This window comes from Chiloscyllium punctatum, chromosome 5 (genome assembly GCF_047496795.1).
Source record: "Chiloscyllium punctatum isolate Juve2018m chromosome 5, sChiPun1.3, whole genome shotgun sequence".
In the NCBI taxonomy this organism is placed as follows: Eukaryota; Metazoa; Chordata; class Chondrichthyes; order Orectolobiformes; family Hemiscylliidae; genus Chiloscyllium; species Chiloscyllium punctatum.
The window spans coordinates 42,537,755-42,562,544 of record NC_092743.1 but is presented as its reverse complement, the minus strand read 5'-3'; the positions used below and the strand labels follow the sequence as shown (position 1 = coordinate 42,562,544).

General features: G+C 54.3%; 7 non-coding genes across 7 annotated transcripts; 2 read left to right on the top strand and 5 right to left on the bottom strand.

The window, feature by feature from the left end:
- Nucleotides 1-1,188: 1,188 nt before the first annotated feature.
- On the top strand, nt 1,189-1,261 carry trnaa-agc (transfer RNA alanine (anticodon AGC)). The gene has a single exon. It is a non-coding gene; the product is annotated as a tRNA-Ala (tRNA).
- Nucleotides 1,262-1,542: 281 nt separating this feature from the next.
- trnam-cau (transfer RNA methionine (anticodon CAU)) lies at nt 1,543-1,616 on the bottom strand. The gene has a single exon. It is a non-coding gene; the product is annotated as a tRNA-Met (tRNA).
- Nucleotides 1,617-8,674: 7,058 nt separating this feature from the next.
- trnat-cgu (transfer RNA threonine (anticodon CGU)) lies at nt 8,675-8,747 on the bottom strand. The gene has a single exon. It is a non-coding gene; the product is annotated as a tRNA-Thr (tRNA).
- Nucleotides 8,748-18,174: 9,427 nt separating this feature from the next.
- Nucleotides 18,175-18,247, top strand: trnaa-agc (transfer RNA alanine (anticodon AGC)). The gene has a single exon. It is a non-coding gene; the product is annotated as a tRNA-Ala (tRNA).
- Nucleotides 18,248-18,528: 281 nt separating this feature from the next.
- trnam-cau (transfer RNA methionine (anticodon CAU)) lies at nt 18,529-18,601 on the bottom strand. Its single transcript has one exon. It is a non-coding gene; the product is annotated as a tRNA-Met (tRNA).
- Nucleotides 18,602-21,060: 2,459 nt separating this feature from the next.
- Nucleotides 21,061-21,133, bottom strand: trnam-cau (transfer RNA methionine (anticodon CAU)). Its single transcript has one exon. It is a non-coding gene; the product is annotated as a tRNA-Met (tRNA).
- A 2,459-nt stretch (nt 21,134-23,592) lies between these two features.
- On the bottom strand, nt 23,593-23,665 carry trnam-cau (transfer RNA methionine (anticodon CAU)). The gene has a single exon. It is a non-coding gene; the product is annotated as a tRNA-Met (tRNA).
- Nucleotides 23,666-24,790: the final 1,125 nt, after the last annotated feature.

The window sequence follows — 24,790 nt, the reverse complement described above, 5'->3', positions numbered from 1 at the left end:
TCAGTCTTGCAGGAGCTTGGGTCGGCTGCTGCATCTCCCCGCTGTCTGCTGCCTGCTCCTCTACAACTTTCCCTTCCTTCTGGGTGCCTCCAGGCACCGTTCCTTTGCTGATTCGCGGTACCTCGTTAGACTTTGTCGGTCCGCGGCTCGTGTTGCCACCTCCGGCCATCTGTGCGTAGGTGGCGGCTCCTCGTCTTGGGCAGGCCTTGTACATGTGGCCCGCCTCCCCGCACAGGTTGCAGCTCTTTTCCTCCCGACAGTCCTTTGTCAAGTGACCCTCCTGTTTGCAGTTCCTGCAGATGGTCACTTTGCAATCCACCGCCACGTGTCCCGACTTCCCGCAGGTTCGGCACACTTTGGGCTGCCCTGCATATGTCAGGTAGCCTCTGCTCCCTCCGATTGCGAAGCTCGAGGGTGGGTGGAGGATGTTCCCACTGTCATCGGCCCTCAGAGTTACCTTGACCTGCCTCTTACTGGTCCAGATCCCAAAGGGGTCGATCACATCGGTGGCTTCTCCCTCGACTTGGACGTACCTTCCCAGGAAGGTCAGGACATCAGCCGCTGGAACGTAGGGGTTGTACATATGGATTGTAACAACCCGGTTCCTCTGTGCAGGAAGCACACACAATGGCGTCGCCGACAAGATGGAGAACAGCGGCTCCCCTTCCTTCTCCTTGAAGACCTTCAGGAGCTGTTCGCACTGCTTCACGCTTCTGAAGGTCACATCGAAGTAGCCTGCCCCAGGGAAATCCTGCAGGCAGTACACGTCTGCGGCTGCAAGGCCGCAACACTCCAGCAGAACTTTCTTCACAAACACCGTCCGATCCACCGGTCCCTCTGGAGGAACACAACATCCACGCAGTCAGTCAGCACTCACTTGAACGTGTCGCAAGTCTCCAATCAGTCAGACAGCGCTCTCGAGTGCTACCTCACACTTGTTGTGACTGCTGGCGCCGATCGGTTCGTTTGGATTCTGGAATCTCAGAGCGTCTCGCTGGCGATTCTTTCGGCGGCACCGTGTTTTCCAGAAGACTTCGCGCACGTGCTGCTGCTGCTGCTGCTCGGATGTGTCGATAGTCGCGTCGCGTTGTTCGGTTGAATACAGCGTGCAATCTCGAGAGGAAATCGCCTGCTGCTCTCAGCTCATCGTTCCGAAGCACCATGGGGGCTAAGCAAGTGCACGTTGTAGGGGAATTAGCTCAAATGGTAGAGCGCTCGCTTAGCATGCGAGAGGTAGTGGGATCGATGCCCACATTCTCCACAGTGCTTTTCCTGGGGACACGCTTGAGACGCAAGCAGTGTGACCCTCGCGTGAACCCTGCGTGTGGCTCCAGTCTTTGCTGCTGCACAGATAGCACGATGGTGAGTTCACAAAATGCTGTGCAGAAAAAAAAGTTGAGCACGTGTCGCCCAGATGTTAAACCTTCCAGCAACGCGTTTGCTCTGGTGTGGTCAGTTCAAATCAGGCGTGAAGCCGTCCAAAGCAATTATTATTGCCCGCGGAGAGAAAGAAAACACGCCCGGTGACAAAGGCCACAGTCTTGCCTTCTCTGAGGATTGAACTCAGGGCCTATCAGATTATGAGACTGACGCGCTGCCTACTGCGCTAAGAAGGCCAGCCGACAGCCGAGGCTCATACCGCGTGCCCAAATAGGCCTGTTTTCAAGGTGCCGCGAGCCACAGAGCAACCCTCGTCAGAAAGCTGCAGCTCCAGTGAGGCCAGGATATCGGCTTTCAATCCACAATCACGCACCTCGCCCGTTACATGCTGGGCTCTGGCCCGTGCAGAGACACGGCCCACTCGCGGTACCGCAGAGCCGTGGCGTCAGGAGCTCGGCAAAGCCCGGTATGTCTTGCGCTTGGCAGGCAACATTCGGCAAAGCCTTTCACTTCTTTGTCTCGATGGCTCCGCTACTGGAGAGCCACGTCACAGCGCACTAAGATCCTTTGCTCAGCACTCCATGCAGGCAAGAAGGGAGGTGCTTCCGTTTACCAAAGAGCCTAAGAAAATGAGGGTTTGCTTCAGGAAAAGAAGGAAGCACTTGTCAGGTATAGACAGGATAGATCGAGTGAATCCGTACAAGAGTGTAAAGACAGTAGGGAAATCAGGAGGGTAAAAAGGGGACCTGAGATAGCTTTGGCAGATAGAGTTAAGGAAAATCCAAAGGGTTTTTGCAAATACATTATAAGGACAAAAGGGTGACTAGGGAGAGAATAGGGCCCCTCGGGGATCAGCACAGCGGCCTTTGTGTCGAGCCGCAGGAGAGGCTGGGCCGATACTAAACGAGTATTTTGCATCAGTGTTTACTGTGGAAAAGGATAGAATGTAGGGAGAAGTATAGAATATAGGGAAATGGATGGTGACATCTTGAAAATTGTCCACATTGCAGAGGAGGAATGCTGGATGCCTTGAAGCGCGTACAAGTGGATCAATGCCCAGGACCTGATCAGGTCTGGGGGAAGCTAAGGAAGTGATTGCTGGGCCCCTTGCTGAGATATTTGTATGGTTGATATAAAATCATGAGGCGTATAGATCGGATAAAGTGAGAAAGTCTTTTCCCTGGGGTGCGGGAGACCAGCACTAGAGGGCAGAGGTTTAGGGTGAGAGGGAAAAGATATGAAAGAGAACTAAGGGGCACCTTTTTCACACAGAGGGTGGTACGTGTATGGAATGAGCTGCCAGAGGAAGTGGCGGAGGCGAGTGCAATTGCAATATTTAAAAGGCATCTGGGTGGCTATATGAATAGGAAGGGTTTGGAGGGATATGGCCCGCGTGCCGGCAGGTACGACTAGATTGGGATGGGATATCTGGTCGGAAAGGTCCGACCGAAGGGTCTCTTTCCGTGACGTACATCTCTATGACTCTATGACTCCTTTCAAGCAAAGTTTTCCCGCGAAGCGGCGCTCTAAACTGCTCGATGACAACTTACTATGTCAACGTCCGGACGAAGGAGTCTTCCATTCCTGTCGGAAAACTGCCTGTGGACTTCTCTTCGTTTCCTCTTCATGAAATCTGGCCTGCACGGGGTGTGCCACTTCCACAGTTGCACAAGTTGAACAGCAACGCATCCGAGCAGGTCAGCACTTAGGAAAGGCCCTACCGGTCAGACAGGGCTCACGGGTGCTGCTTCAGACGAGTGGCGGTTGCTCTTTGCATCTCGGCCTGCTTGGCGTGTATCTGAAAGCAGCACTTTGCGGAACCTGACCGCAGGGCTGCAGCTCACGAGGATGAAGGAGAAGCCCTCTTTTTTCGTCTGGTAACAGCCCCAAGTGTTCTCTTTCTCCAAAATACACCTTCTTCTTCTTCAGAGAAGTCTGCCTGTTGGTGTGCTGTGATGTCTGCAGTTGCAAACCACGAGCAGCAGGGAGCCCTCTGGAGGAACTTTTTTAATTTCAAAATATACTTTATTCATAAATGATTTGATGGTCTGTACATTGGATCATGCCATACATATGTCCATATTTACAAACACAGATTCGACTTTATTCTTGTCCTTTACAATCCTGTGCATTTTTTCAATCTTGTATATATACATATATTTAGCTGAGGCATCAGCAGAGCCCAAAAAAACGTCTGTATGGGCCCCCTGTTCTTCTTTCGGCAGGCCGATCTTACACAGTGGTCTTTCCCCACCGCGCCTTGGCGGCAGCTGCCCCAAGCTTCAGCGCGTCCCTCAACACGTAGTCTTGGACCTTGGAATGTGCCAGTCTGCAACACTCGGTCGGGGTCAACTCCTTCAGCTGGAAGATCAACAGGTTTCGGACCGCCCAGAGAGCGTCCTTCACCGAGTTGATGATCCTCCAGGCGCAGTTAATGTTCGTCTCGGTGTGAGTCCCGGGGAACAGGCCGTAGAGCACGGAGTCCCGCGTCACGGGGCTGCTCGGGACGAACCTCGACAAGCACCACTGCATTCCTCTCCAGACTTCCTCTGCATAGGCACATTCCAGAAGGAGGTGTGTGACAGTCTCGTCCCCCCCGCAGCCACTTCGAGGGCAGCGTGCGGTGCGGCAGAGAGTCCGGGCGTGCATAAAGGATCTCACAGGCAGAGCCCTTCTCACCACCAGCCAAGCCACGTCTTGGTGCTTGTTGGAAAGTTCTGGCGATGAGGCATTCTGCCAAATGGCTTTGACAGTCTGCTCAGGGAACCGCTCGACAGGATCCGCCCTCTCCTTTTCCCGAAGGGTCTCAAGGACGCTACGTGCTGACCACTTCCTGATGGACTTGTGGTCAAAGGTGTTTTTCCTCATAAATATCTCCACGAAGGACAGGTGATACGGAACGGTCCAACTACTCGGAGCGTTCCGCGGCAGCGAGGCCAGGCCCATCCTTCGCAACACCGGGGACAGGTAGAACCTCAGTACGTAGTGACACTTGGTGTTTGCGTACCGGGGATCCACGCACAGCTTGATGCAGCCACACACAAAGGTGGCCATCAGGGTGAGGGTGGCATTGGGCGTGTTTTTTCCCCCATTGCACCGGTCTTTGTACATAGAGTCTCTTCGGACCCGGTCCATCTTTGATCTCCAAATGAATTGGAAGATGGCCCGGGTGACTGCGGCGGCACAGGTCCTGGGGATAGGCCAGACCTGTGCCACATATAGCAATACTGAGAGTACCTCACACCTGATGACCAGGTTTTTTCCCGCGATGGAGAGCGACCGTTGCCCCCATCTGCCTAGTTTCTGTCTCATCTTCCTGATCCGCTCCTCCCAGGTCTTGGCGCACGCCCCAGCCCCCCCGAACCAAATACCCAGCACCTTCAGGTGGTCAGTCCTGACGGTGAAGGGGATAGAGGATTGGTCGGCCCAGTTCCCGAAGAGCATGGCCTCGCTCTTGCCTCGGTTTACCTTGGCCCCCGAGGCCCGTTCGAACTGGTCGCAGATGCACACGAGTCTGTGCACGGACAGCGGATCCGAGCAGAAAACAGCGACGTCATCCATGTACAGGGAGGCCTTAACCTGCAGGCCCCCGCTGCCAGGAATAGTCACCCCCCTCAGGCTCGCATCCTTCCTGATGGATTCGGCAAATGGCTCTATGCAACACACAAACAAGGCGGGTGAGAGGGGGCATCCCTGCCTGACTCCAGATCTTACAGGGAAGCTATCTGATTCCCACCCATTGATTGAGACTGCACTGACAATGTTGGTGTAGAGCAGTCTGATCCAATTTCCGATTCCCTCCCCAAAGCCCATTTTGGAGAGGACATCCCTCATATATGTATGCGATATCCTGTCAAAGGCTTTCTCCTGGTCCAGGCTGATGAGGCAGGTGTCCACCCCCCTGTCCTGCACGTAGGCGATCGTATCCCTGAGGAGTGCGAGACTCTCAGAGATCTTCCTGCCCGGTACAGCACAGGTTTGGTCCGGGTGGATCACCGATCCCAGAGCAGACCTGACCCGGTTGGCGATGACCTTTGACAGGATTTTGTAGTCTGCATTTAACAGTGAGATCGGTCTCCAATTTCTAATTTCCTCCCTCTCCCCCTTCCGCTTGTAGACGAGGGTGATGATGCCTTTCCTCATGGATTCACTCATGGTACCTGCCCGGAGCATACTGACATACACCTCCAGCAGGTCCTGGCCGATCGAGTCCCAAAGAGCGGAATAAACCTCGACCGGTAAGCCGTCGCTTCCGGGAGTTTTATTCTTTTCGAAGGACTCGAGGGCCTTGGTCAGTTCATCCAGAGATAGCGGCTGGTCCAGCCTCTCTCGTGTTCCGTCATCTAGGACCTCCGTGATAGAGGACAGGAACGACTGGGAGGCCGCGCTGTCGGTCGGCTTCGAGTCATACAGGCTGGCGTAGAAGGATTTGCTGATCCTCATGACGTCAGCCTGAGATGACGTTACCGAGCCATCTTCTTTCTTCAGGCTGCTGAGCACGGAGCTCTCTTTGTGCACCTTCTGGAAGAAGAAACGTGAGCACGTCTCGTCCTGCTCCACCGAGCGGACCCTGGACCGGAAGATTATCCTGGAGGCCTCCGAGGCAAAGAGCGAGGCTTGCTGGCCCTTCACCTCCTTGAGGTCCTCCGTGACATCCACCCCCATCGTCTGCAGCAGGAGCAGGTTCTGCATACTTTCCTGGAGCTGGGACAGTTTCCCCCGCCTCTCTCTCGCCTCCTGGACACCTTTGAGGATAAAGAACCTCTTGATGTTCCCTTTTACCGTTTCCCACCAGTCCGCTGGAGACTCAAAGAGGGGCTTCACGGTTCTCCAACCTGCGTAATCCCTCTTGAGCTCTTCGATGTTTCCCGGGGTCAACAGCTTAGTGTTCAGTTTCCACGTTCCCTTGCCCGCCCGCTGTTCGTCCTGTAGGTGACAGTCGGCCAGCAGGAGGCAGTGGTCAGAGAAGAACACCGGCTTGACGTCGGTGGATCTGACCGAGAGCGTTCGGGACACAAACAGGTAATCTATCCTTGAGCGGATAGACCCGTCTGCCCGTGACCAGGTGTATCTACGCTGCGCTCCGTCTGCAGGGGCGCTGAAGACGTCGTGCAGCTTGGCGTCTTTGACCGTTTCCATCAGGGCCCTGGACGTAGCGTCCGGTTTACTGTCCCCCCCGCCGGATCGTCCATCAGCATCAATGATGCAGTTGAAGTCTCCGGCCAGAATGACCGGCCTGGACGTAGCCAGCAGCAGTGGAAGCTGTTGCAGGACGGCCAACCGTTCACTCTTACCCACTGGGGCGTACACGTTGATTAGTCTCACGGGAGCGTTTCTGTATTTGACGTCCACGACGAGGAGGCGCCCGCCCACCACCTCCTTAACCTCGGAGATGGTGAAGTTGCCTCCCCGCAACAGGATACCCAGGCCGGAGGCGCGGCTATCGTTGCCCCCCGACCACACTGACGGCCCGTGGGCCCACAAGCTCGACCATCTCCTGTAACTGCTGAGGTGCGGTATCCCGCACTCCTGCAGAAACAGGACATCGGCTTTGACGTTGGCCAGGAAGGCCAGCGTTGAAACACATCGCGTAGCCGCTTTAATGCTACGCACATTTATGCTGGCAATTTTAAACCCCATTTTAACAGTTTGCGGGGTTACCAGTGTCCATTTTCTTCTGGTCTTGCTCCAGTGGGGTAGCTGCGTGCATCCCCGTGGTGACAGCAAACTGCTGGACCTTCCCAGGGCTGAGGTAGTTGTCCGGCTCCACGCTGGAGTCATTTCCCCGCTCTGGTGTCATCGTGTCAGACCCAGGGTCCGCATCGCCCCGTTCTCCATCTGACATCAGGGCTGTCACTGGGACGCTGCTCCCAGTTCCCTGGAGCTGTGGGCCGGTGGGTACCCCTTGGTTCTCACCGGGTAGGGGGAGGCCTTCACCCATCCCCTCAGAGGGATCGTCTTTTCCTTCTTGGGCGGTGTTGCCCTCCTTTCTCCCCACGGCGCTCTGCCTCTTCCTCCGGAGGCGACCCTTCTTGCGCCCGTCCTCACCCTCGGAGGAGCTGCCTGTATCCTCCTCTTGGAGGTGTCTCTTCCCCCTTCGCTTGGTGGCTTTGGGGCCCTCGAGAGGTTTCCTTTTCCTGTTTTTAACGATAATCCACTGCTCTGCCTCCTTTGATCCCTCCTCTTCCATTTCCTCTGTCTGTCTTGCAGGAGCTTGGGTCGCCTGCTGCATCTCCCCGCTGTCTGCTGCCTGCTCCTCTACAACTTTCCCTTCCTTCTGGGTGCCTCCAGGCACAGTTCCTTTGCTGATTCGCGGTACCTCGTTAGACTTTGTCGGTCCGCGGCTCGTGTTGCCACCTCCGGCCATCTGTGCGTAGGTGGCGGCTCCTCGTCTTGGGCAGGCCTTGTACATGTGGCCCGCCTCCCCGCACAGGTTGCAGCTCTTTTCCTCCCGACAGTCCTTTGTCAAGTGACCCTCCTGTTTGCAGTTCCTGCAGATGGTCACTTTGCAATCCACCGCCACGTGTCCCGACTTCCCGCAGGTTCGGCACACTTTGGGCTGCCCTGCATATGTCAGGTAGCCTCTGCTCCCTCCCCTCTGGAGGAACACAACATCCACGCAGTCAGTCAGCACTCACTTGAACGTGTCGCAAGTCTCCAATCAGTCAGACAGCGCTCTCGAGTGCTACCTCACACTTGTTGTGACTGCTGGCGCCGATCGGTTCGTTTGGATTCTGGAATCTCAGAGCGTCTCGCTGGCGATTCTTTCGGCGGCACCGTGTTTTCCAGAAGACTTCGCGCACGTGCTGCTGCTGCTGCTGCTCGGATGTGTCGATAGTCGCGTCGCGTTGTTCGGTTGAATACAGCGTGCAATCTCGAGAGGAAATCGCCTGCTGCTCTCAGCTCATCCTTCCGAAACACCATGGGGGCTAAGCAAGTGTACAGTTTAGGGGAATTAGCTCAAATGGTAGAGCGCTCGCTTTGCATGCGAGAGGTAGTGGGATCGATGCCCAAATTCTCCACAGTGCTTTTCCTGGGGAGACGCAAGCAGTGTGACCCTCGCGTGAACCCTGCGTGTGGCTCCAGTCTTTGCTGCTGCACAGATAGCACGATGGTGAGTTTACAAAATGCTGTGCAGAAAAACAAGTTGAGCACGTGTCGCCCAGATGTTAAACCTTCCAGCGACGCGTTTGCTCTGGTGTGGTCAGTTCAAAGCAGGCGTGAAGCCGTCCAAAGCAAATATTATTGCCCGCGGAGAGAAAGAAAACGCGTAAGGTGACAAAGGCCACAGTCTTGCCTTCTCTGAGGATTAAACTCAGGACCTTCAGATTACGAGACTGACGCGCTGCCTACTGCGCTAAGAAGGCCAGCCGACAGCCGAGGCTCATACCGCGTGCCCAAATAGGCCGGTTTTCAAGGTGCTGCGAGCCACAGAGCAACCCTCGTCAGAAAGCTGCAGCTCGAGTGAGGCCAGGATATCGGCTTTCAATCCACAATCACGCACCTCGCCCGTTACATGCTGGGCTCTGGCCCGTGCAGAGACACGGCCCACTCGCGGTGCCGCAGAGCCGTGGCGTCAGGAGCGCGGCAAAGCCCGGTATGTCTTGCGCTTGGCAGGCAACATTCGGCAAAGCCTTTCACTTCTTTGTCTCGATGGCTCCGCTACTGGAGAGCCACGTCACAGCGCACTAAGATCCTTTGCTCAGCACTCCATGCAGGCAAGAAGGGAGGTGCTTCCGTTTACCAAAGAGCCTAAGAAAATGAGGGTTTGCTTCAGGAAAAGAAGGAAGCACATGTCAGGTATAGACAGGATAGATCGAGTGAATCCGTACAAGAGTGTAAAGACAGTAGGGAAATCAGGAGGGTAAAAAGGGGACCTGAGATAGCTTTGGCAGAGAGAGTTAAGGAAAATCCAAAGGGTTTTTGCAAATACATTATAAGGACAAAAGGGTGACTAGGGAGAGAAGAGGGCCCCTCGAGGATCAGCACAGCGGCCTTTGTGTCGAGCCGCAGGAGAGGCTGGGCCGATACTAAACGAGTATTTTGCATCAGTGTTTACTGTGGAAAAGGATAGAATGTAGGGAGAAGTATAGAATATAGGGAAATGGATGGTGACATCTTGAAAATTGTCCACATTGCAGAGGAGGAATGCTGGATGCCTTGAAGCGCGTACAAGTGGATCAATGCCCAGGACCTGATCAGGTCTGGGGGAAGCTAAGAAAGTGATTGCTGGGCCCCTTGCTGAGATATTTGTATGGTTGATATAAAATCATGAGGCGTATAGATCGGATAAATAGACAAAGTCTTTTCCCTGGGGTGCGGGAGACCAGCACTAGAGGGGCAGGGGTTTAGGGAGAGAGGGAAAAGATATGAAAGAGAACTAAGGGGCACCTTTTTCACACAGAGGGTGGTACGTGTATGGAATGAGCTGCCAGAGGAAGTGGCGGAGGCGAGTACAATTGCAACATTTAAAAGGCACCTGGGTGGCTATATGAATAGGAAGGGTTTGGAGGGATATGGCCCGGGTGCCGGCAGGTACGACTAGATTGGGATGGGATATCTGGTCGGAAAGGTCCGACCGAAGGGTCTCTTTCCGTGACGTACATCTCTATGACTCCTTTCAAGCAAAGTTTTCCCGCGAAGCGGCGCTCTAAACTGCTCGATGACAACTTACTATGTCAACGTCCGGACGAAGGAGTCTTCCATTCCTGTCGGAAAACTGCCTGTGGACTTCTCTTCGTTTCCTCTTCATGAAATCTGGCCTGCACGGGGTGTGCCACTTCCACAGTTGCACAAGTTGAACAGCAACGCATCCGAGCAGGTCAGCACTAAGGAAAGGCCCTACCGGTCAGACAGGGCTCGCGGGTGCTGCTTCAGACGAGTGGCGGCTGCTCTTTGCATCTCGGCCTGCTTGGCGTGTATCTGAAAGCAGCACTTTGCGGAACCTGACCGCAGGGCTGCAGCTCACGAGGATGAAGGAGAAGCCCTCTTTTTTTGTCTGGTAACAGCGCCAAGTGTTCTCTTTCTCCAAAATACACCTTCTTCTTCTTCTTCTTCTTCTTCAGAGAAGTCTGCCTGTTGGTGTGCTGTGACGTCTGCAGTTGCAAACCACGAGCAGCAGGGAGCCCTCTGGAGGAACTTTTTTTTTTATTTCAAAAATATACTTTATTCATAAATGATTTGATGGTCTGTACATTGGATCATGCCATACATATGTCCATATTTACAAACACAGATTCGACTTTATTCTTGTCCTTTACAATCCTGTGCATTTTTTCAATCTTGTATATATACATATATTTGGCTGAGGCATCAGCAGAGCCCAAAAAAACGTCTGTATGGGCCCCCTGTTCTTCTTTCGGCAGGCCGATCTTACACAGTGGTCTTTCCCCACCGCGCCTTGGCGGCAGCTGCCCCAAGCTTCAGCGCGTCCCTCAACACGTAGTCTTGGACCTTGGAATGTGCCAGTCTGCAACACTCGGTCGGGGTCAACTCCTTCAGCTGGAAGATCAACAGGTTTCGGACCGCCCAGAGAGCGTCCTTCACCGAGTTGATGATCCTCCAGGCGCAGTTAATGTTCGTCTCGGTGTGAGTCCCGGGGAACAGGCCGTAGAGCACGGAGTCCCGCGTCACGGCGCTGCTCGGGACGAACCTCGACAAGCACCACTGCATTCCTCTCCAGACTTCCTCTGCATAGGCACATTCCAGAAGGAGGTGTGTGACAGTCTCGTCCCCCCCGCAGCCACTTCGAGGGCAGCGTGCGGTGCGGCAGAGAGTCCGGGCGTGCATAAAGGATCTCACAGGCAGAGCCCTTCTCACCACCAGCCAAGCCACGTCTTGGTGCTTGTTGGAAAGTTCTGGCGATGAGGCATTCTGCCAAATGGCTTTGACAGTCTGCTCAGGGAACCGCTCGACAGGATCCGCCCTCTCCTTTTCCCGAAGGGTCTCAAGGACGCTACGTGCTGACCACTTCCTGATGGACTTGTGGTCAAAGGTGTTTTTCCTCATAAATTTCTCCACGAAGGACAGGTGATACGGAACGGTCCAACTACTCGGAGCGTTCCGCGGCAGCGAGGCCAGGCCCATCCTTCGCAACACCGGGGACAGGTAGAACCTCAGTACGTAGTGACACTTGGTGTTTGCGTACCGGGGATCCACGCACAGCTTGATGCAGCCACACACAAAGGTGGCCATCAGGGTGAGGGTGGCATTGGGCGTGTTTTTTCCCCCATTGCACCGGTCTTTGTACATAGAGTCTCTTCGGACCCGGTCCATCTTTGATCTCCAAATGAATTGGAAGATGGCCCGGGTGACTGCGGCGGCACAGGTCCTGGGGATAGGCCAGACCTGTGCCACATATAGCAATACTGAGAGTACCTCACACCTGATGACCAGGTTTTTTCCCGCGATGGAGAGCGACCGTTGCCCCCATCTGCCTAGTTTCTGTCTCATCTTCCTGATCCGCTCCTCCCAGGTCTTGGCGCACGCCCCAGCCCCCCCGAACCAAATACCCAGCACCTTCAGGTGGTCAGTCCTGACGGTGAAGGGGATAGAGGATTGGTCGGCCCAGTTCCCGAAGAGCATGGCCTCGCTCTTGCCTCGGTTTACCTTGGCCCCCGAGGCCCGTTCGAACTGGTCGCAGATGCACACGAGTCTGTGCACGGACAGCGGATCCGAGCAGAAAACAGCGACGTCATCCATGTACAGGGAGGCCTTAACCTGCAGGCCCCCGCTGCCAGGAATAGTCACCCCCCTCAGGCTCGCATCTTTCCTGATGGATTCGGCAAATGGCTCTATGCAACACACAAACAAGGCGGGTGAGAGGGGGCATCCCTGCCTGACTCCAGATCTTACAGGGAAGCTATCTGATTCCCACCCATTGATTGAGACTGCACTGACAATGTTGGTGTAGAGCAGTCTGATCCAATTTCCGATTCCCTCCCCAAAGCCCATTTTGGAGAGGACATCCCTCATATATGTATGCGATATCCTGTCAAAGGCTTTCTCCTGGTCCAGGCTGATGAGGCAGGTGTCCACCCCCCTGTCCTGCACGTAGGCGATCGTATCCCTGAGGAGTGCGAGACTCTCAGAGATCTTCCTGCCCGGTACAGCACAGGTTTGGTCCGGGTCGATCACCGATCCCAGAGCAGACCTGACCCGGTTGGCGATGACCTTTGACAGGATTTTGTAGTCTGCATTTAACAGTGAGATCGGTCTCCAATTTCTAATTTCCTCCCTCTCCCCCTTCCGCTTGTAGACGAGGGTGATGATGCCTTTCCTCATGGATTCACTCATGGTACCTGCCCGGAGCATACTGACATACACCTCCAGCAGGTCCTGGCCGATCAAGTCCCAAAGAGCGGAATAAACCTCGACCGGTAAGCCGTCGCTTCCGGGAGTTTTATTCTTTTCGAAGGACTCGAGGGCCTTGGTCAGTTCATCCAGAGATAGCGGCTGGTCCAGCCTCTCTCGTGTTCCGTCATCTAGGACCTCCGTGATAGAGGACAGGAACGACTGGGAGGCCGCGCTGTCGGTCGGCTTCGAGTCATACAGGCTGGCGTAGAAGGATTTGCTGATCCTCATGACGTCAGCCTGAGATGACGTTACCGAGCCATCTTCTTTCTTCAGGCTGCTGAGCACGGAGCTCTCTTTGTGCACCTTCTGGAAGAAGAAGCGTGAGCACGTCTCGTCCTGCTCCACCGAGCGGACCCTGGACCGGAAGATTATCCTGGAGGCCTCAGAGGCAAAGAGCGAGGCTTGCTGGCCCTTCACCTCCTTGAGGTCCTCCGTGACATCCACCCCCATCGTCTGCAGCAGGAGCAGGTTCTGCATACTTTCCTGGAGCTGGGACAGTTTTCCCCGCCTCTCTCTCGCCTCCTGGACACCTTTGAGGATAAAGAACCTCTTGATGTTCCCTTTTACCGTTTCCCACCAGTCCGCTGGAGACTCAAAGAGGGGCTTCACGGTTCTCCAACCTGCGTAATCCCTCTTGAGCTCTTCGATGTTTCCCGGGGTCAACAGCTTAGTGTTCAGTTTCCACGTTCCCTTGCCCGCCCGCTGTTCGTCCTGTAGGTGACAGTCGGCCAGCAGGAGGCAGTGGTCAGAGAAGAACACCGGCTTGACGTCGGTGGATCTGACCGAGAGCGTTCGGGACACAAACAGGTAATCTATCCTTGAGCGGATAGACCCGTCTGCCCGTGACCATGTGTATCTACGCTGCGCTCCGTCTGCAGGGGCGCTGAAGACGTCGTGCAGCTTGGCGTCTTTGACCGTTTCCATCAGGGCCCTGGACGTAGCGTCCGGTTTACTGTCCCCCCCGCCGGATCGTCCATCTGCATCAATGATGCAGTTGAAGTCTCCGGCCAGAATGACCGGCCTGGACGTAGCCAGCAGCAGTGGAAGCTGTTGCAGGACGGCCAACCGTTCACTCTTACCCACTGGGGCGTACACGTTGATTAGTCTCACGGGAGCGTTTCTGTATTTGACGTCCACGACGAGGAGGCGCCCGCCCACCACCTCCTTAACCTCGGAGATGGTGAAGTTGCCTCCCCGCAACAGGATACCCAGGCCGGAGGCGCGGCTATCGTTGCCCCCCGACCACACTGACGGCCCGTGGGCCCACAAACTCGACCATCTCCTGTAACTGCTGAGGTGCGGTATCCCGCACTCCTGCAGAAACAGGACATCGGCTTTGACGTTGGCCAGGAAGGCCAGCGTTGAAACACATCGCGTAGCTGCTTTAATGCTACGCACATTTATGCTGGCAATTTTAAACCCCATTTTAACAGTTTACGGGGTTACCAGTGTCCATTTTCTTCTGGTCTTGCTCCAGTGGGGTAGCTGCGTGCATCCCCGTGGTGACAGCAAACTGCTGGACCTTCCCAGGGCTGAGGTAGTTGTCCGGCTCCACGCTGGAGTCATTTCCCCGCTCTGGTGTCATCGTGTCAGACCCAGGGTCCGCATCGCCCCGTTCTCCATCTGACAGCAGGGCTGTCACTGGGACGCTGCTCCCAGTTCCCTGGAGCTGTGGGCCGGTGGGTACCCCTTGGTTCTCACCGGGTAGGGGGAGGCCTTCACCCATCCCCTCAGAGGGATCGTCTTTTCCTTCTTGGGCGGTGTTGCCCTCCTTTCTCCCCACGGCGCTCTGCCTCTTCCTCCGGAGGCGACCCTTCTTGCGCCCGTCCTCACCCTCGGAGGAGCTGCCTGTATCCTCCTCTTGGAGGTGTCTCTTCCCCCTTCGCTTGGTGGCTTTGGGGCCCTCGAGAGGTTTCCTTTTCCTGTTTTTAACGATAATCCACTGCTCTGCCTCCTTTGATCCCTCCTCTTCCATTTCCTCCGTCTGTCTTGCAGGAGCTTGGGTCGGCTGCTGCATCTCCCCGCTGTCTGCTGCCTGCTCCTCTACAACTTTCCCTTCCTTCTGGGTGCCTCCAGGCACCGTTCCTTTGCTGATTCGCGGTACCTCGTTAGACTTTGTCGGTCCGCGGCTCGTGTTGCCACCTCCGGCCATCTGTGCGTAGGTGGCGGCTCCTCGTCTTGGGCAGGCCTTGTACATGTGGCCCGCCTCCCCGCACAGGTTGCAGCTCTTTTCCTCCCGACAGTCCTTTGTCAAGTGACCCTCCTGTTTGCAGTTCCTGCAGACGGTCACTTTGCAATCCACCGCCACGTGTCCCGACTTCCCGCAGGTTCGGCACACTTTGGGCTGCCCTGCATATGTCAGGTAGCCTCTGCTCCCTCCGATTGCGAAGCTCGAGGGTGGGTGGAGGATGTTCCCACTGTCATCTGCCCTCAGAGTTACCTTGACCTGCCTCTTACTGGTCCAGATCCCAAAGGGGTCGATCACATCGGTGGCTTCTCCCTCGACTTGGACGTACCTTCCCAGGAAGGTCAGGACATCAGCCGCTGGAACGTAGGGGTTGTACATATGGATTGTAACAACCCGGTTCCTCTGTGCAGGAAGCACACACAATGGCGTCGCCGACAAGATGGAGAACAGCGGCTCCCCTTCCTTCTCCTTGAAGACCTTCAGGAGCTGTTCGCACTGCTTCACGCTTCTGAAGGTCACATCGAAGTAGCCTGCCCCAGGGAAATCCTGCAGGCAGTACACGTTTTTTTTTTTTTATTTCAAAAATATACTTTATTCATAAATGATTTGATGGTCTGTACATTGGATCATGCCATACATATGTCCATATTTACAAACACAGATTCGACTTTATTCTTGTCCTTTACAATCCTGTGCATTTTTTCAATCTTGTATATATACATATATTTGGCTGAGGCATCAGCAGAGCCCAAAAAAACATCTGTATGGGCCCCCTGTTCTTCTTTCGGCAGGCCGATCTTACACAGTGGTCTTTCCCCACCGCGCCTTGGCGGCAGCTGCCCCAAGCTTCAGCGCGTCCCTCAACACGTAGTCTTGGACCTTGGAATGTGCCAGTCTGCAACACTCGGTCGGGGTCAACTCCTTCAGCTGGAAGATCAACAGGTTTCGGACCGCCCAGAGAGCGTCCTTCACCGAGTTGATGATCCTCCAGGCGCAGTTAATGTTCGTCTCGGTGTGAGTCCCGGGGAACAGGCCGTAGAGCACGGAGTCCCGCGTCACGGCGCTGCTCGGGACGAACCTCGACAAGCACCACTGCATTCCTCTCTGGAGGAACACAACTTTTTTTTTTTTTTTATTTCAAAAATATACTTTATTCATAAATGATTTGATGGTCTGTACATTGGATCATGCCATACATATGTCCATATTTACAAACACAGATTCGACTTTATTCTTGTCCTTTACAATCCTGTGCATTTTTTCAATCTTGTATATATACATATATTTGGCTGAGGCATCAGCAGAGCCCAAAAAAACGTCTGTATGGGCCCCCTGTTCTTCTTTCGGCAGGCCGATCTTACACAGTGGTCTTTCCCCACCGCGCCTTGGCGGCAGCTGCCCCAAGCTTCAGCGCGTCCCTCAACACGTAGTCTTGGACCTTGGAATGTGCCAGTCTGCAACACTCGGTCGGGGTCAACTCCTTCAGCTGGAAGATCAACAGGTTTCGGACCGCCCAGAGAGCGTCCTTCACCGAGTTGATGATCCTCCAGGCGCAGTTAATGTTCGTCTCGGTGTGAGTCCCGGGGAACAGGCCGTAGAGCACGGAGTCCCGCGTCACGGCGCTGCTCGGGACGAACCTCGACAAGCACCACTGCATTCCTCTCCAGACTTCCTCTGCATAGGCACATTCCAGAAGGAGGTGTGTGACAGTCTCGTCCCCCCCGCAGCCACTTCGAGGGCAGCGTGCGGTGCGGCAGAGAGTCCGGGCGTGCATAAAGGATCTCACAGGCAGAGCCCTTCTCACCACCAGCCAAGCCACGTCTTGGTGCTTGTTGGAAAGTTCTGGCGATGAGGCATTCTGCCAAATGGCTTTGACAGTTCGCTCAGGGAACCGCTCGACAGGATCCGCCCTCTCCTTTTCCCGAAGGGTCTCAAGGACGCTACGTGCTGACCACTTCCTGATGGACTTGTGGTCAAAGGTGTTTTTCCTCATAAATTTCTCCACGAAGGACAGGTGATACGGAACGGTCCAACTACTCGGAGCGTTCCGCGGCAGCGAGGCCAGGCCCATCCTTCGCAACACCGGGGACAGGTAGAACCTCAGTACGTAGTGACACTTGGTGTTTGCGTACCGGGGATCCACGCACAGCTTGATGCAGCCACACACAAAGGTGGCCATCAGGGTGAGGGTGGCATTGGGCGTGTTTTTTCCCCCATTGCACCGGTCTTTGTACATTGAGTCTCTTCGGACCCGGTCCATCTTTGATCTCCAAATGAATTGGAAGATGGCCCGGGTGACTGCGGCGGCACAGGTCCTGGGGATAGGCCAGACCTGTGCCACATATAGCAATACTGAGAGTACCTCACACCTGATGACCAGGTTTTTTCCCGCGATGGAGAGCGACCGTTGCCCCCATCTGCCTAGTTTCTGTCTCATCTTCCTGATCCGCTCCTCCCAGGTCTTGGCGCACGCCCCAGCCCCCCCGAACCAAATACCCAGCACCTTCAGGTGGTCAGTCCTGACGGTGAAGGGGATAGAGGATTGGTCGGCCCAGTTCCCGAAGAGCATGGCCTCGCTCTTGCCTCGGTTTACCTTGGCCCCCGAGGCCCGTTCGAACTGGTCGCAGATGCACACGAGTCTGTGCACGGACAGCGGATCCGAGCAGAAAACAGCGACGTCATCCATGTACAGGGAGGCCTTAACCTGCAGGCCCCCGCTGCCAGGAATAGTCACCCCTCTCAGGCTCGCATCCTTCCTGATGGATTCGGCAAATGGCTCTATGCAACACACAAACAAGGCGGGTGAGAGGGGGCATCCCTGCCTGACTCCAGATCTTACAGGGAAGCTATCTGATTCCCACCCATTGATTGAGACTGCACTGACAATGTTGGTGTAGAGCAGTCTGATCCAATTTCTGATCCACGCAGTCAGTCAGCACTCACTTGAACGTGTCGCAAGTCTCCAATCAGTCAGACAGCGCTCTCGAGTGCTACCTCACACTTGTTGTGACTGCTGGCGCCGATCGGTTCGTTTGGATTCTGGAATCTCAGAGCGTCTCGCTGGCGATTCTTTCGGCGGCACTGTGTTTTCCAGAAGACTTCGCGCACGTGCTGCTGCTGCTGCTCGGATGTGTCGATAGTCGCGTCGCGTTGTTCGGTTGAATACAGCGTGCAATCTCGAGAGGAAATCGCCTGCTGCTCTCAGCTCATCGTTCCGAAGCACCATGGGGGCTAAGCAAGTGCACGTTGTAGGGGAATTAGCTCAAATGGTAGAGCGCTCGCTTAGCATGCGAGAGGTAGTGGGATCGATGCCCACATTCTCCACAGTGCTTTTCCTGGGGACACGCTTGAGACGCAAGCAGTGTGACCCTCGCGTGAACCCTGCGTGTGGCTCCAGTCTTTGCTGCTGCACAGATAGCACGATGGTGAGTTCCCAAAATGCTGTGCAGAAAAAAAAGTTGAGCACGTGTCGCCCAGATGTTAAACCTTCCAGCAACGCGTTTGCTCTGGTGTGGTCAGTTCAAATCAGGCGTGAAGCCGTCCAAAGCAAATATTATTGCCCGCGGAGAGAAAGAAAACACGTCCGGTGACAAAGGCCACAGTCTTGCCTTCTCTGAGGATTGAACTCAGGACCTTCAGATTATGAGACTGACGCGCTGCCTACTGCGCTAAGAAGGCCAGCCGACAGCCGAGGCTCATACCGCGTGCCCAAATAGGCCGGTTTTCAAGGTGCCGCGAGCCACAGAGCAACCCTCGTCAGAAAGCTGCAGCTCCAGTGAGGCCAGGATATCGGCTTTCAATCCACAATCACGCACGTCGCCCGTTACATGCTGGGCTCTGGCCCGTGCAGAGACACGGCCCACTCGCGGTACCGCAGAGCCGTGGCGTCAGGAGCTCGGCAAAGCCCGGTATGTCTTGCGCTTGGCAGGCAACATTCGGCACAGCCTTTCACTTCTTTGTCTCGATGGCTCCGCTACTGGAGAGCCACGTCACAGCGCACTAAGATCCTTTGCTCAGCACTCCATGCAGGCAAGAAGGGAGGTGCTTCCGTTTACCAAAGAGCCTAAGAAAATGAGGGTTTGCTTAAGGAAAAGAAGGAAGCACTTGTCAGGTATAGACAGGATAGATCGAGTGAATCCGTACAAGAGTGTAAAGACAGTAGGGAAATCAGGAGGGTAAAAAGGGGACCTGAGATAGCTTTGGCAGATAGAGTTAAGGAAAATCCAAAGGGTTTTTGCAAATACATTATAAGGACAAAAGGGTGACTAGGGAGAGAATAGGGCCCCTCGAGGATCAGCACAGCGGCCTTTGTGCCGAGCCGCAGGAGAGGCTGGGCCGATACTAAACGAGTATTTTGCATCAGTGTTTACTGTGGAAAAGGATAGAATGTAGGGAGAAGTATAGAATATAGGGAAATGGATGGTGACATCTTGAAAATTGTCCACATTGCAGAGGAGGAATGCTGGATGCCTTGAAGCGCGTACAAGTGGATCAATGCCCAGGACCTGATCAGGTCTGGGGGAAGCTAAGGAAGTGATTGCTGGGCCCCTTGCTGAGATATTTGTATGGTTGATATAAAATCATGAGGCGTATAGATCGGATAAAGAGAGAAAGTCTTTTCCCTGGGGTGCGGGAGACCAGCACTAGAGGGCAGAGGTTTAGGGTGAGAGGGAAAAGATATGAAAGAGAACTAAGGGGCACCTTTTTCACACAGAGGGTGGTACGTGTATGGAATGAGCTGCCAGAGGAAGTGGCGGAGGCGAGTGCAATTGCAATATTTAAAAGGCATCTGGGTGGCTATATGAATAGGAAGGGTTTGGAGGGATATGGCCCGCGTGCCGGCAGGTACGACTAGATTGGGATGGGATATCTGGTCGGAAAGGTCCGACCGAAGGGTCTCTTTCCGTGACGTACATCTCTATGACTCTATGACTCCTTTCAAGCAAAGTTTTCCCGCGAAGCGGCGCTCTAAACTGCTCGATGACAACTTACTATGTCAACGTCCGGACGAAGGAGTCTTCCATTCCTGTCGGAAAACTGCCTGTGGACTTCTCTTCGTTTCCTCTTCATGAAATCTGGCCTGCACGGGGTGTGCCACTTCCACAGTTGCACAAGTTGAACAGCACCGCATCCGAGCAGGTCAGCACTTAGGAAAGGCCCTACCGGTCAGACAGGGCTCGCGGGTGCTGCTTCAGACGAGTGGCGGTTGCTCTTTGCATCTCGGCCTGCTTGGCGTGTATCTGAAAGCAGCACTTTGCGGAACCTGACCGCAGGGCTGCAGCTCACGAGGATGAAGGAGAAGCCCTCTTTTTTCGTCTGGTAACAGCCCCAAGTGTTCTCTTTCTCCAAAATACACCTTCTTCTTCTTCAGAGAAGTCTGCCTGTTGGTGTGCTGTGACGTCTGCAGTTGCAAACCACGAGCAGCAGGGAGCCCTCTGGAGGAACACAACATCCACGCAGTCAGTCAGCACTCACTTGAACGTGTCGCAAGTCTCCAATCAGTCAGACAGCGCTCTCGAGTGCTACCTCACACTTGTTGTGACTGCTGGCGCCGATCGGTTCGTTTGGATTCTGGAATCTCAGAGCGTCTCGCTGGCGATTCTTTCGGCGGCACTGTGTTTTCCAGAAGACTTCGCGCACGTGCTGCTGCTGCTGCTCGGATGTGTCGATAGTCGCGTCGCGTTGTTCGGTTGAATACAGCGTGCAATCTCGAGAGGAAATCGCCTGCTGCTCTCAGCTCATCGTTCCGAAGCACCATGGGGGCTAAGCAAGTGCACGTTGTAGGGGAATTAGCTCAAATGGTAGAACGCTCGCTTAGCATGCGAGAGGTAGTGGGATCGATGCCCACATTCTCCACAGTGCTTTTCCTGGGGACACGCTTGAGACGCAAGCAGTGTGACCCTCGCGTGAACCCTGCGTGTGGCTCCAGTCTTTGCTGCTGCACAGATAGCACGATGGTGAGTTCACAAAATGCTGTGCAGAAAAAAAAGTTGAGCACGTGTCGCCCAGATGTTAAACCTTCCAGCAACGCGTTTGCTCTGGTGTGGTCAGTTCAAATCAGGCGTGAAGCCGTCCAAAGCAAATATTATTGCCCGCGGAGAGAAAGAAAACACGTCCGGTGACAAAGGCCACAGTCTTGCCTTCTCTGAGGATTGAACTCAGGACCTTCAGATTATGAGACTGACGCGCTGCCTACTGCGCTAAGAAGGCCAGCCGACAGCCGAGGCTCATACCGCGTGCCCAAATAGGCCGGTTTTCAAGGTGCCGCGAGCCACAGAGCAACCCTCGTCAGAAAGCTGCAGCTCCAGTGAGGCCAGGATATCGGCTTTCAATCCACAATCACGCACGTCGCCCGTTACATGCTGGGCTCTGGCCCGTGCAGAGACACGGCCCACTCGCGGTACCGCAGAGCCGTGGCGTCAGGAGCTCGGCAAAGCCCGGTATGTCTTGCGCTTGGCAGGCAACATTCGGCACAGCCTTTCACTTCTTTGTCTCGATGGCTCCGCTACTGGAGAGCCACGTCACAGCGCACTAAGATCCTTTGCTCAGCACTCCATGCAGGCAAGAAGGGAGGTGCTTCCGTTTACCAAAGAGCCTAAGAAAATGAGGGTTTGCTTAAGGAAAAGAAGGAAGCACTTGTCAGGTATAGACAGGATAGATCGAGTGAATCCGTACAAGAGTGTAAAGACAGTAGGGAAATCAGGAGGGTAAAAAGGGGACCTGAGATAGCTTTGGCAGATAGAGTTAAGGAAAATCCAAAGGGTTTTTGCAAATACATTATAAGGACAAAAGGGTGACTAGGGAGAGAATAGGGCCCCTCGAGGATCAGCACAGCGGCCTTTGTGCCGAGCCGCAGGAGAGGCTGGGCCGATACTAAACGAGTATTTTGCATCAGTGTTTACTGTGGAAAAGGATAGAATGTAGGGAGAAGTATAGAATATAGGGAAATGGATGGTGACATCTTGAAAATTGTCCACATTGCAGAGGAGGAATGCTGGATGCCTTGAAGCGCGTACAAGTGGATCAATGCCCAGGACCTGATCAGGTCTGGGGGAAGCTAAGGAAGTGATTGCTGGGCCCCTTGCTGAGATATTTGTATGGTTGATATAAAATCATGAGGCGTATAGATCGGATAAAGAGAGAAAGTCTTTTCCCTGGGGTGCGGGAGACCAGCACTAGAGGGCAGAGGTTTAGGGTGAGAGGGAAAAGATATGAAAGAGAACTAAGGGGCACCTTTTTCACACAGAGGGTGGTACGTGTATGGAATGAGCTGCCAGAGGAAGTGGCGGAGGCGAGTGCAATTGCAATATTTAAAAGGCATCTGGGTGGCTATATGAATAGGAAGGGTTTGGAGGGATATGGCCCGCGTGCCGGCAGGTACGACTAGATTGGGATGGGATATCTGGTCGGAAAGGTCCGACCGAAGGGTCTCTTTCCGTGACGTACATCTCTATGACTCTATGACTCCTTTCAAGCAAAGTTTTCCCGCGAAGCGGCGCTCTAAACTGCTCGATGACAACTTACTATGTCAACGTCCGGACGAAGGAGTCTTCCATTCCTGTCGGAAAACTGCCTGTGGACTTCTCTTCGTTTCCTCTTCATGAAATCTGGCCTGCACGGGGTGTGCCACTTCCACAGTTGCACAAGTTGAACAGCACCGCATCCGAGCAGGTCAGCACTTAGGAAAGGCCCTACCGGTCAGACAGGGCTCGCGGGTGCTGCTTCAGACGAGTGGCGGTTGCTCTTTGCATCTCGGCCTGCTTGGCGTGTATCTGAAAGCAGCACTTTGCGGAACCTGACCGCAGGGCTGCAGCTCACGAGGATGAAGGAGAAGCCCTCTTTTTTCGTCTGGTAACAGCCCCAAGTGTTCTCTTTCTCCAAAATACACCTTCTTCTTCTTCAGAGAAGTCTGCCTGTTGGTGTGCTGTGACGTCTGCAGTTGCAAACCACGAGCAGCAGGGAGCCCTCTGGAGGAACACAACATCCACGCAGTCAGTCAGCACTCACTTGAACGTGTCGCAAGTCTCCAATCAGTCAGACAGCGCTCTCGAGTGCTACCTCACACTTGTTGTGACTGCTGGCGCCGATCGGTTCGTTTGGATTCTGGAATCTCAGAGCGTCTCGCTGGCGATTCTTTCGGCGGCACTGTGTTTTCCAGAAGACTTCGCGCACGTGCTGCTGCTGCTGCTCGGATGTGTCGATAGTCGCGTCGCGTTGTTCGGTTGAATACAGCGTGCAATCTCGAGAGGAAATCGCCTGCTGCTCTCAGCTCATCGTTCCGAAGCACCATGGGGGCTAAGCAAGTGCACGTTGTAGGGGAATTAGCTCAAATGGTAGAACGCTCGCTTAGCATGCGAGAGGTAGTGGGATCGATGCCCACATTCTCCACAGTGCTTTTCCTGGGGACACGCTTGAGACGCAAGCAGTGTGACCCTCGCGTGAACCCTGCGTGTGGCTCCAGTCTTTGCTGCTGCACAGATAGCACGATGGTGAGTTCACAAAATGCTGTGCAGAAAAAAAAGTTGAGCACGTGTCGCCCAGATGTTAAACCTTCCAGCAACGCGTTTGCTCTGGTGTGGTCAGTTCAAATCAGGCGTGAAGCCGTCCAAAGCAAATATTATTGCCCGCGGAGAGAAAGAAAACACGTCCGGTGACAAAGGCCACAGTCTTGCCTTCTCTGAGGATTGAACTCAGGACCTTCAGATTATGAGACTGACGCGCTGCCTACTGCGCTAAGAAGGCCAGCCGACAGCCGAGGCTCATACCGCGTGCCCAAATAGGCCGGTTTTCAAGGTGCCGCGAGCCACAGAGCAACCCTCGTCAGAAAGCTGCAGCTCCAGTGAGGCCAGGATATCGGCTTTCAATCCACAATCACGCACGTCGCCCGTTACATGCTGGGCTCTGGCCCGTGCAGAGACACGGCCCACTCGCGGTACCGCAGAGCCGTGGCGTCAGGAGCTCGGCAAAGCCCGGTATGTCTTGCGCTTGGCAGGCAACATTCGGCACAGCCTTTCACTTCTTTGTCTCGATGGCTCCGCTACTGGAGAGCCACGTCACAGCGCACTAAGATCCTTTGCTCAGCACTCCATGCAGGCAAGAAGGGAGGTGCTTCCGTTTACCAAAGAGCCTAAGAAAATGAGGGTTTGCTTAAGGAAAAGAAGGAAGCACTTGTCAGGTATAGACAGGATAGATCGAGTGAATCCGTACAAGAGTGTAAAGACAGTAGGGAAATCAGGAGGGTAAAAAGGGGACCTGAGATAGCTTTGGCAGATAGAGTTAAGGAAAATCCAAAGGGTTTTTGCAAATACATTATAAGGACAAAAGGGTGACTAGGGAGAGAATAGGGCCCCTCGAGGATCAGCACAGCGGCCTTTGTGCCGAGCCGCAGGAGAGGCTGGGCCGATACTAAACGAGTATTTTGCATCAGTGTTTACTGTGGAAAAGGATAGAATGTAGGGAGAAGTATAGAATATAGGGAAATGGATGGTGACATCTTGAAAATTGTCCACATTGCAGAGGAGGAATGCTGGATGCCTTGAAGCGCGTACAAGTGGATCAATGCCCAGGACCTGATCAGGTCTGGGGGAAGCTAAGGAAGTGATTGCTGGGCCCCTTGCTGAGATATTTGTATGGTTGATATAAAATCATGAGGCGTATAGATCGGATAAAGAGAGAAAGTCTTTTCCCTGGGGTGCGGGAGACCAGCACTAGAGGGCAGAGGTTTAGGGTGAGAGGGAAAAGATATGAAAGAGAACTAAGGGGCACCTTTTTCACACAGAGGGTGGTACGTGTATGGAATGAGCTGCCAGAGGAAGTGGCGGAGGCGAGTGCAATTGCAATATTTAAAAGGCATCTGGGTGGCTATAT